The 13,176-nt window shown below is 37.2% G+C and overlaps 1 protein-coding gene across 2 annotated transcripts in view; it reads left to right on the top strand.

The window, feature by feature from the left end:
* The window catches only part of LOC142333864 (uncharacterized), a 782,720-nt gene that overhangs the window by 141,025 nt on the left and 628,519 nt on the right, over positions 1–13,176 (top strand). The gene's annotated exons all lie outside the window — the stretch shown is intronic.

Here is a 13,176-nt window from a genome sequence, read left to right on the forward strand (position 1 = left end):
AAAATCCGTATTGAAAAGAAAAATTATCAATTTTTTTACTGATTTTACAAAGAAAAATAAAACATTATCTTCGTTCGCACGGTGAGAGTAGGCGGAGGAAAATGAATTTTCTTTAGGTTTCGAGGTATGAGGAGTAAGATAATACCGTTCACTTAAATTACGGTTTCCTTATATACCCTTCAAAAACAACTTTACTAATTTAAAAGCCTATAAATATTTATTTAGACGATTTACAAATTCGGTTGAGGTCTCATTTCGTAGAAAAATTTATCATGTTTGGCGTTTTTTCTTTTTCTGTTTAACCTCCGGAACCAGCGTAAGGTATTACTTCAGAGGATGATATGTATGAGTTTAAGTGAAGTGTTGTTTTGTACAGTCACAGGTTCCACCGTTTCTGAGATGTGTGGTTAATTGAAATCCGACCGCCAAAGAACACCGGTATCCACGATCTAGTATTCAAATCCATTGAAAAAATAACTTCTTTTACTTGGATTCAACTTTAGAACTCGACTTTAAAAACAGCCGGTTTCACCGTTAGACCGACCCGGTGGTGCTATGTTTTACATCTAACATTCACCTTGAATCGATACGGTTTCAATTTCTAATACGATTGATTTCATTAAAAACTGTAGCCGGCAAGTCGGACTTTATCTCTGCAGCTGCGGAGTTAATTCGAAGTATTAGCTCGACAAAATCGGCAGGTAAAGGCGGTACATAAACCCGATCTTCAATGAAACCCCGCAAGAAAAAATCTAGCGGAGTCAAATTTGAGAAGTGATGTGGCCGTGGTTGGACGGTCACGACCGTTCCACCAACCTGGGGATTGAGTATCGGGAAATTCTCGGACTTATATGCGAGATTGAAGTGTTGATGTCCCGTCGTGGTTATCGTCGTCTAACTGTGGAATTAGAAAATGTTGAAGCGCGTACAGATAAACGATACCGTTTATGATTTTTGTCTTTGTATTCAGTACAGTCTTTGTTTGGTTAGGATACAAGATACATCGACCGTAGGGCTATTATGAATGCGCTGCAAAGTTTCTTGTCGGCTTTCGGTAACCCGTATTCAACAGTTATAGGCGTTCACCTTGCCGCTTATGTGAAACGTTGACTCATCACTAAAAATTACCCGTCTAAAAAAGTATCGGTGTCTGCAATTGTGTTCATCATTTCCATATAAAATTGCAGTCAAAACCTTTGTCGTAATTTTTAATGTGTTGAACCACGGTCGGTTGTACGGCTTCATTTGCAATCGTTTACGTAATACGCGCAAAACTCGGTGAGTTTATGGAATGCCAGTCTTCACGCGATGCACGTTGAGCCGATTTCTTTCGGCTAAATGCAAAGCTTTCTCTGAGTTGTTTCGCAGCAATTTCAGGGACGCGTGGGCGTCCTGATGATTTTATATGTTTAATAGAACAACCTGTCTCGACAAAGGTTTGCTGCCAACAGTAAATTTTAAGTCAGAAGGCTCACTACCCTACGCTATCCTAATGTCTAGGAAAATTACGTTGAACTGCAGTTGCTGATCGCATACCTTGAAACCAAAACGAACAGCGAGCAGGTTGCGCACCAGTAAGCTTATCCGTTTTTAACAACACCCGTGGCCGAATTCCATACTAATGAATTACGCGAGTCAAAATATAATGTGATTTCCTATGAAACGAGATCTCAACCGAATCTGTAAGTTATCTCGATAAATTTTTATATGCTTCTAAAATTGTGATATCCTTTTCGAATAACCCGGTGTATAGGACTATGTAGAAAACTTTATGACTCTCAAATCTCCAAAACTATTGAATCAATTTCCTTGAAATTTACATATGCTGTAATAATGTATTTGAAGTTGCGCGTATGAAAATTTGATGAAGGTCGGTTGATTCGTTCTTGAGTTACGCTCAATTAAATGTCGGAAAAATTTGAGCGGGGCAAAATAGAAGTGTGGTTAGTTATGATGTCACAAACGTGACATTTTTATTTGCGTTACCTACTGTTAAAATGAAAAAAAAGTACATATTAAAATATAAAACTAAATTTTTTTTTTTTTTGTCTTCAGTCATTTGACTGGTTTGATGCAGCTCTCCAAGATTCCCTATCTAGTGCTAGTCGTTTCATTTCAGTATACCCTCTACATCCTACATCACTAACAATTTGTTTTACATATTCCAAACGTGGCCTGCCTACACAATTTTTCCTTCTACCTGTCCTTCCAAAATTAAAGCGACTATTCCAGGATGCCTTAGTATGTGGCCTATAAGTCTGTCTCTTCTTTTAACTATATTTTTCCAAATGCTTCTTTCTTCATATATTTGCCGCAATACCTCCTCATTTGTCACTTTATCCACCCATCTGATTTTTAACATTCTCCAATAGCACCGCATTTCAAAAGCTTCTAACCTTTTCTTCTCAGATACTCCGATTGTCCAAGTTTCACTTCCATATAAAGCGACACTCCAAACATACACTTTCAAAAATCTTTTCAAAAACTAAATTAAATTTACGAAAAGTCAATTCAATTACGAATGATTTTTTTATTTCCAGTTTAGAAATTTTTAAATTGGCAATTCCCTTTTACACTTTTCATTTTCCCATTTTTTCCCGATTTGTAATATATTCACGTTCCCTCGTTTCCCCCATTCCCCTACCAAATTTCCCTCCTTTCCTCACACTTTCCCTTTTCTTTCCCCATTTCTCTTTCCTTTATTTCCTTTTTCTTTTTTCCATTTTCCCCTTCTTCCCTTTTACCTTTTCCGATTTTCCCTTTTCCGATTTTTCCCTCTTTCCCTTCTTTGCCGTTTCCTCGTGCGTTAATCGGTCCAGAAGTTTATTATTCTATAGCGGATACATATATCGGAAACATTGAAATGGAATCGTAAAATTTTTAGTATAGCGTGTGTTACTTTTACGTCCAACAGGTAGCGTTGTTTTTCAAAAAAAGCATGTTTTTACCTGTCACAGGTGTGACATCTTAGATATATAAAACACGCGCGGATTCGAATGCAACGTTGTGTCAAAATTTCAAAGCGATCGGTGAAGAACTTTCGGAGATTTAAGATTTTAAACAAACGAACATTTAAATTTTTATTTATATAGATAGAGATTATTGATCATTGCATGCTCAGGAGTGCATTTTTTTATCATCTAAGTACAATGACTGTTCAATTTAAAGTATTAATCAAGATTTTTGTCTTATCGATAGCGTCTCGTATCAATTTATTTGGTAGCCGCGGGTTCGAATCCCGGTCAAACATGTTATATTTCATACGCTAAAAAATTCATCGACATAAGCAACCACAGTAGTAAGTCGATACCTGTAATCGTATAAAAAATCTCTTAATGAAATTACTTGAGCTTAAATTATGCTATAAATTTCATGAATTCGTGGATTTTGAAGTAAAGAATTTAATAAAATAGATGTTGATTTAAAGTTCTGATAACTTTTACTTTCCAATGTAGATAGCGCTACAGTAGAGCTATAACTCCATGTAATCGGTCCGACTTGGATATATGCCGTTTTCACCGGACATTGACGTTTTCACACCAAAGGTACTCAAAAAATGGGATGGAACTTCTTCGGATGTATTTTCATAGGGATGTAAGAATGGCCTCTAAATCACCTTATATCTCGAGAACCACTGGACCGATTTTTACCAAATTTCATCAGATCACTTCTATATAAGGGGCATTGATTCCATTAAATTTTCAATTTAATATATCAACGGGATGAGGCTGTAGAGCACGGTCCCCCTCAGTATCTCAAGATTTCTCCTAAATAAGGTCATATGTTTCTTAAGCGCATTTGTTAATTAAAAAAAAAATAACGATATTCGCAAAATCGCACCACCACTCCAAAAAATTCTGTAAACTACTGCTATGTTGTGACGTCACAAGTGAGTGGTAGAATTAAATGAATTAATATTTAAAGTGTAAGAAAAAGTAACTCGGTCCGGCTGGGTGTCGAGTTCGTTCGCCCGGTCGATTCGGTTCCTGGTACGTTAAGCCTCGCGGCTACACCAGTCTACCGAACGTAAACAGATATTCTATGAAAGTTATGTAATTACATTACTTAGTACCGACGGTTACTTAGTATGGCGCTAGTATCGTCATACTGCGCAAATTAAATACGATATGCGCGCCCGCTTTTGTTAGAATTATTAAATTAAATAAATGAAAATTGTTATATTAAAATAAAATTAAGCCGTGCATCGGAAACAATCTACAAATATAGGACATTCAACTAGTTATAGGAAAGTCCTACAACTATGCCGACAGCTTTTTAAAATTAGAAGAGAATTTAATTGGAAGAAAATTTATGCAATTTAATTCTAATTTAAAATTTACGTAGAAGTACTGAAGGTTCAATTAAAGTTTAAAAAACTCTTCGGTTAAATTAAACCTACGTTATAGTATAACTAAAATGATATTACTGCAATTTTAATAATAACAACGGACTGCTGTGCTAAATAAAGAATAAAGATACAAACACACAAGACAAAGCTTTTATACTGTACGCTATGTATTACACTCAAATTCATTGAATAATAGATACGCCCCAAGAGAGATACAAAATGATTCCAGGTCGGAAATAATTTTAAATGTCGCTGTCAGCCCTTTTGGGAATACACAGATCGTCGTTATGTCGTTTGTAGAATTGTAGTAACATCAACTGCACTTCCTTTACTAAGCGAGCCCTTACCCGCCCGCCCCTTTATAACTCTTTAACGTAAAATATAAGGAGATTCTTTCAACGGAAACGGAACGTGTTCATTGGATTTTTAATTAAAAAGAAAAGGCATTAGTCATTTTTTTTTAATGAATCGTGCGTATTATTTAATTAATTTTCACTATAAATTGTAAAACAGTTTAAAGAAAATAAAATCAAAATGGCTACAACATAGCCACTTCAATTTTATGTATATATACGTATAAAAGCAATTTTCAACAAAAACTATTAAAGGTAAATTACTGAAAATTCGTATACACATTCTTCTTACGATGTAAGGGCATACTAAGGAAGGAATTTTTGAAATTTCTAGTTTAAAAGGAGTAATAATGAAATTTATTATTTTTTTTAATTTTCTGTAACAAATTATATCATTTTGATTTCTGGTGTGTGTAATTTTCAAGTAAATAACCAATTATTAGATTTTTAAATGATTTATAGATTAATTTAAATGTCAGGAAAAGATTTTTGAAAGTGCATGTTTGGAGTGTCGCTTTATATGGAAGTGAAACTTGGACGATCGGAGTATCTGAGAAGAAAAGATTAGAAGCTTTTGAAATGCGGTGCTATAGGAGAATGTTATAAATCAGACGGGTGGATAAAGTGACAAATGAAGAGGTATTGCGGCAAATAGATGAAGAAAGAAGCATTTGGAAAAATATAGTTAAAAGAAGAGACAGACTTATAGGCCACATACAAAGGCATCCTGGAATAGTCGCTTTAATATTGGAAGGACAGGTAGAAGGGAAAATTGTGTAGGCATGCCACGTTTGGAATATGTAAAATAAATTATTGGGGATGTAGGATGTAGAGGGTATACTGAAATGAAACGATTAGCACTAGATAGGGAATTTGAAGAGCTGCATCAAACCAGTCAAATGACTGAAGACAAAAAAAAGAAAAGATTTTTAAAATTTAACCTTGAAATGTGTGAAAAAAGTAAAAAAATTTCAAAACCACTAACAAATTTTCCTCATCCCCGATAATATTAAACAAGATATTCATTACATTTGGGCTTGATATGTATGGCACTTCTCCCGTCACCCCACCATTCGGTCGCCGTAAAACATAACACCGAATATCTGTGCCACAAACGGCTAATGAGCCTCGAATCAGTTTAGCGACCAGTGTCCTAACTAGTTCCTAGAGCTAATTGCTTGAACGAACTAAGCATGGTGACGCATACCACCTGCTTCGTGTCTCATCGCTCACGTCATATATTCTAAAATGGGTATTCCCACCCCGTCAATTACTAACTAAAATATATATGACATTCAATAAATTATATTTATCTCATCAAGACGGTAATTCGCTGCCACGCCTAGGTCGCTGAATATGCCAGCAAGTACCTGTCCACCAATATTAAACCGCTTGAAGCTTTAATTGGTTGAGGGCCATAACTCTCGGCTAGCATCCTACACCAGCAAAGTCTTTCCGTTAAATAAACTACTAATGTTGGTTGAAAAAAGCTACGGCTTCAAGGAACCCCCACACGGTCCAACAATGCGGCTCACGCCACATTGACTCGCTCCCCTGACCTGTAAGTTCCAGGGTGGCCTAAGTTCTGCCAACCCCCCCCCCCCCCCCCCAAGAGCTGGGCAGTCGAACATCATATGTTCGTTCGACTGGTCCTTCCTGCGGACGCACAGGTCATCATCTGCCACGCAAAAGCGAAATAAATATTGGTTCAAGTTCGCATGGTTGGAGAGCACTACGGCTCCGTTGCCCTATACCATCCCACCAATTCCTGTATAAATCTATACAAGCACCTTAACTTAGTCGTGATGTGCCATTCTTGGTGTCATGCATCCATCGCGAGGCTGTAAATCCGCCTCCAGGGCAACTAAACGAAATTTAGATTCGGTGCATTATGATCACCGTTCCGCTCCGGTACACGCCCGGCTCGAAACCGCATCCCAATTACCTCGCACTCCCTGCCTCTTCACAACTTCCACATGGCCGTCCCAACTTTAACCACTAAATCGATTGGGAGAGCCTTTCCCAATACGGTGGTAGCCTCGTAGGAGGTTGTTTTAAAAACACCACAACGTTTGGGCTTGCAAATAATCCTCAGATAAATATCTAAAATCAATTTTTTGGTTTTTTGATTTTCGATTTTTTATGGGGAGTGACGTTGTACGGCGCGGGGCTCAATCAATACAACCAGCGATTTTTACTGTATGTATTACGCGACTAGTTGCATCTGGTCCCAGTTCCTTGAGTATGAAACATAAAATATAAAAAAATGTACAAATAATCAGAAACTAATCACCTGGTAGTGGTGTTTAACGCTATGAACCGAATAAAATATATTTTTCCCGTAAGAAGCACAGGTAACCAGTTAAAATTGATATTTTTAAGATGGAGGGCGATTTCTTTTAATCCTGTACTCTTAGATCTCTCAAAGTTAAGCCCTGTTCTGACCAAACTGTTGCTCTGAAAAAATTACAATAAATTGATACTTTTTATAAATTGAAGAGGGTTTAATTTTTATTATTATTCTCACAATCATGAAGATACGAACGCGTCAAGGATCCAGGAAGCAGAAACCCCCGGCTAGACGGTCAGCGAGAGAAGCGAGCCCTAACCGGCTAGTCTATATATATATATATATATATATATATATATATATATATATATATATATAAAACACTATGTGGCTGGAAAATCTCCCAAACTACTACATTAATTTCATTGAAATTTAGATTTCCTGTAGCAGTGTATCCGAAGTTGTGCACGTGAAAATTTTATGAATATTGATCGAGTCATTTTTGAGTTACGCTCGATTTAAGGTGAAAAATATCTGAGGGGGTAAGATAAAAGCGTGGTTCGTGTTATGATGAAGCAATTTTTAATGTTGGTGTTTCTTTACCTACGGTATTTATTATTAACAACTGTTCGACGTATCGTGGCAACGTTACTTACTTTCAGGGTCATAATGACTGCTCACCGGGTTGGTCTAGTGGTGAACGCGTCTTCCCAAATCAGCTGATTTGGAAATCGAGAGTTCCAGCGTTCAAGTCCTAGTAATGCCAGTTATTTTTACACGGATTTGAATACTAGAACGTGGATACCTGTGATCTTTGGTGGTTGGGTTTCAATTAAGGTCGAATTGAGACTGTACAAGACTACACTTCATTTACACTGATACATATCATCCTCTGAAGTGTATTATCTAATCATTACTGGAGGGTAAACAGGAAAAACAAAAAAAGAATCATAATGACTTGTATGTTTTTTATCTAGGGGTTATGGTGAGTGTGCAGTAGTATATTTTTCATAAGCGCTTATACAGCGAGTCCCTGTGGTGATCGATTTTAAAGTTATTGGTTGTAAGATCTTTTGGTTTATAGAACGTGTGTAGTGCGTTTTTGATTGCGAATTAGTGAAAGCATCAGAATTATTAACTTATTACTGTTTTTCTTATTATAGTATAAAGAAATTATTTTTTCATTATTATTTATATTTCCTGTACAGTTTCATTTTAATTTAATTTGCTTTACGATTAATTATTTTTCTTTGTAAGAATTATAATGAGAAAATACTTTTTCAAAAAGAAAAACAATAAAACAACGACAAGTTATTCTTACGCAGAATTAAGCAAGAGATTTTTCATTTGCAACTTATGAGAGACCGTACATTATATTTTAGCCGCTACTTAAATTTTACAGTAAGTAAATTAAAAAAATGTATAATCTCATTTTGAAAATTGTTTGCTTTTTTTTTCTTACGAAGCAATTTTTTGTAAATTATGAAGTCGGTTATTAAAGTTTTGCCTTGATTTAAGATTTTAAAATATATTTCCTTCCATTTATAAAAGTAAACGTAAAAGGTAAAAGATGTTGAGAAAGGCGTGCTGAACTTTCTTTATTACAACTAAAGTTAACTTTTTGTTATTCCTCAGCGTTAATCTTTACTTTATATCTTTTCATTTCATTTTCCTTCTGTTTTATCCTCTACTTTCTCTTTTTTTTATTTCTAATAATGTCTTCTTTTGCTTTTAAACCGGTATATTTAAATGCATTTTGTTTTTTTTTTTATTTATAAAGAGAATTTATTTTTACGTATTCTTTTATGAACATAGTTTTATTATTATTAAGAGGTTTCTCAACGTAGTGGTTATTCAGATCACGGGAAAGGTATATGTACCAAGTTACACATTCTTCTATTGCAGAAACTTCCTGACTAGTGCCGTTGTTTTAGAAATTATTGTTCCCTGTACGTTGGCGTAAATATAATATTTTTTTTTTTTTTTTTTTTTTTTTGTCTTCAGTCATTAAACTAACAAATGCAGCTCTCCAAGATTCCCTATCTAGTGCTAGTCGTTTCATTTCAGTATACTCTCTACATCCTACATCCCCAACAATTTGTTTTACATACTCCAAACGTGGCCTGCCTACACAATCTTTCCCTTCTACCTGTCCTTCCAATATTAAAGCGACTATTCCAGGATGCCTTAGTATGTGGTCTATAAGTCTGTCTCTTCTCTTAACTATATTTTTCCAAATGTTTCTTTCTTCATCTATATGTTGCAATACCTCTTCGTTTATCCACCTGTCTGATTTTTAACATTCTCCTATAGCACCGCATTTCAAAAGCTTCTAATCTTTTCTTCTCAGATATTCCGATCGTCCAAGTTTCACTTCCATATACAGCGACACTCCAAACATACACTTTCAAAAATCTTTTCCTGACATTTAAATTAATTTTTGATGTAAACAAATTATGTTTCTTACTGAAGGCTCGTTTAGCTTGTGCTATTCGGCATTTTATATCGCTCCTGCTTCGTCCATCTTTAGTAATTCTACTTCCCAAATAACAAAATTCTTCTACCTCCATAATCTTTTCTCCTCCTATTTTCACATTCAGCGGTCCATCTTTGTTATTTCTACTACATTTCATTACTTTTGTTTTGTTCTTGTTTATTTTCACGCGATAGTTCTTGCGTAGGACTTCATCTATGCCGTTCATTGTTTCTTCTAATTCCTTTTTACTCTCGGCTAGAATAACTATATCATCAGCAAATCGTAGCATCTTTATCTTTTCACCTTGTACTGTTACTCCGAATCTAAATTGTTCTTTCACATCATTAACTGCTAGTTCCATGTAAAGATTAAAAAGTAACGGAGATAGGGAACATCCTTGTCGGACTCCCTTTCTTATTACGGCTTCTTTCTTATGTTCTTCAATTGTTATTGTTGCTGTTTGGTTCCTGTACATGTTAGCAATTGTTCTTCTATCTCTGTATTTGAACCCTAACTTTTTTAAAACGCTGAACATTATATTCCAATCTACGTTATCGAAAGCCTTTTCTAGGTCTATAAACGCCAAGTATGTTGGTTTGTTTTTCTTTAATCTTCCTTCTACTATTAATCTGAGGCCTAAAATTGCTTCCCTTGTCCCTATACTTTTTCTGAAACCAAATTGGTCTTCTCCTAACACTTCTTCCAGTCTCCTCTCAATTCTTCTGTATAAAATTCTAGTTAAGTTTTTTGATGCATGACTAGTTAAACTAATTGTTCTTTTTTTTTTTTTTTTAAATTAAAAATTAAAAAAATATAATATTGGGATACCTAATCTCTTTAGGTGTCGTATCATTGTTTTTGCTTTAATTCCTATGACCTGTATTATATTGGACTATTGTTATTAAGAGTACATTTCAGAATTTCCCTCACCAAATTTTTAATATTTTTTTATAACGATATATACAGAGAAGAATGGGAAAATGCGTAAATTACAATAGCTATTGAAAGCCGCCTCCATTATGCGATTTCACATAATCGACTACGACGTTGCATGCTCTTAAACACATGTTGAAACGTTTCTTAAGGAATTGCACTGAAACATCGTTCAATTTCGCCGTGAAATTCGGGAAAGGGTGTGAGGATGAGTTTTGTTAGGGGTATCCTTAACGTATACCGCAACAAAACGTCAGAAAAGGGAAAATTTGGTGACCAAGGCGGCAAGAACCCCTTTGAAATCTTTTTTCCATAAAAAAACTGATACAGGAAAGTCGTAGTATTGTCGGCTGAACCGTAGCGTTGTTCTACTAAAACCCCGTGTACTCTAGCCGGCCTGAAGGTATAGTGTTTACGAACTGTTGGAGCATCCGTATATAGCGTTCACTGTTCACTGTGTCGTGAAAAAATCATGGAAATATATCACCAAAATTAAACCGGGTTAGAGCTTCTTGAACTCGACATCGCAATTCAGCTGATTTTGAAGTCGAGAACCTTCAAATCTTAGTAAGGACATTTACGTTTATACGGATTTGAATACTAGATCGTGTTGTACCGGTGGTGGTCGGGTTTCCACACACACATATCGGGAATTTTTGACCTGAGACTGTACAAGACGGCACTACATTTTTCTTATTCTTTTATTTATTTATTTTTTTGCGTATTTTTAAATATAAAATTATTCGAGAGAATATTTCATCTAGGTAAAAAAGCCGGGTTGTGATGCTTTCACTACTTTTCAAGGTCGCTATCCCGAATATTTGATTATAACAGATTGTTTTTATAAGTTACGGTGGGTAGTGATTAAGAAAAATATTCTCGTACAAAATATTTATTAATCAATGCGTATATGTTTATACACTGCGGACACCACATGCGCTTGCGCTAGTGGATCCGCTAGCGTGTCCGTCCGTCCGTCGTCGGACATGTTTGACCTACCAAAACTTACATAAAGAAACGCGTAAATCGGGTTGGAGTAGGATTTTGTCCTACTTTTAGGCCAATAGCTATACTACTTTTTGCCCGATAATTATTTTCTAGTTAAAACTTCTCGCATGCGCCTAAGTCGTCTGGTTGCTATATATAGGATCAAAATTGATCACCGATAAATATGCAAATCACCAAATTCGTCCATAAATAAAACTTAAAATTTATAACCGCCACTAAATAACACCCATCTGTCGGGGTCGGAGATACCCTGACCTAACAGTATTTGGTTAGCTGGCATTTCTCCCGCCACCACCCCATTCGGTCGCCCTAGAGCATAGACCAAATGCTCAGTAGCCAATAAACGGCTACTGAGCCTCGAAACAGATTTGCGACCTCGTTATCCTAATTGCTCCTAATGAGCTCCTATCTTGCGTGAGCGGTTAAGCTGGGCGCCGTACAGCACCCGCCAATGTGTCCCTACCGCTCACTTGTCACATTAAAACTAAATCGGGGAGGCGCACCCCTTGTTACAATTAAAACTATAAAAGTTACAAAAATAAAAGACGGCAATTTAAACCGTCACGCCTCGGTCGCTGTTTGCCAGCTAGTGTCTGTCCACCGTTTAAGCGCTTGGAGCTTTATTGGCTGATGGCAGCCATTATTTCCAAGAAGGTTTTCCACCGACACGCCACAGGAATCAATAAATCCCCATAAATTTAAACTTAAACTACCGATGACGGTTGAACATCGCAACCTCATCGAGGAACTCCCACACGGTCCGACAATGCGGCTCACGCCACATTGACTCGCCGTTTATGAGCGGCCAGTTTTCCCCCTGACCTCTAAGTTCCAGGGTGGCCCGGTCTCTGGCCCCCCCAAGAGCAGGGCAGTCGAACATTAGGTGTTCGTCCGACTGGACCTCCCCACAGACGCACAACTCATCAGCCGCTAGGCGAAACCTGAACAGATATTGCATCAAATTCACGTGGTTGGTGAGCACTTGGGCACCCGCCGCCCTTAAAAATGAACTTGAGGCATACCATCCCCCCAGATCCTGTATAAATTTATACAGAGATCTTCCCTTAGACGTCGTGTGCCATTCATGCTGCCATGCCTCCATCGCGAGGCCCCAAAGCCTCTTCCGCAGGCGGGAAATGGGCAACTGTTCGAAATTTAGACCCGGTGCATTGTGATCACCGTTCCGTTCCGGTTCTAGCCCGGCCCGAAACCGCATCCCAAATACCTCGGTTTCCCGACCTCTTCGCAACTTCCACATGGCTGCTCGAACTTTCACCACTAAATCGATTGGGAGAGCCTTTCCCAATACGGTAGTAGCCTCATAGGAGGTTGTTTTAAAAACACCACTGCATACAATTAAAGCTCTGCGCTGGGCACTCCTTAAATTTAGAAGCAGTGCTCTATTTCTATCCAACCTATGCGCCCAAACTGGCGCCGCGTATGCGATCATACTCTCGACCTAACAGTATACGAACAAAAAACGTTCGCTGTATTCCTTCTACTTAGTTGTTGGGCACAAGCCACAAGCGTGACGACTACCCGCAGCGAGCAACCGCAGTTGGACACCTTCTGTATTCTCCTATCACTCTTTGCACCTCTTCGCTGCTACTGGATCAAATGCGTGAAATCAAAGATCGAAACACAGTTACAGATTACGGCCCCCGCTCTAAAAGACTGCGAGCAGGACTAAGGGTAAAGGTCCTTTTTGCTCGTAATAGGGACTTGCGACCAGAAGTCGTTGCCACTCTTCTCGCCGCGATGTGGCGCC

This window comes from Lycorma delicatula, chromosome 13 (assembly GCF_047948215.1).
Source record: "Lycorma delicatula isolate Av1 chromosome 13, ASM4794821v1, whole genome shotgun sequence".
NCBI lineage: Eukaryota > Metazoa > Arthropoda > Insecta > Hemiptera > Fulgoridae > Lycorma > Lycorma delicatula.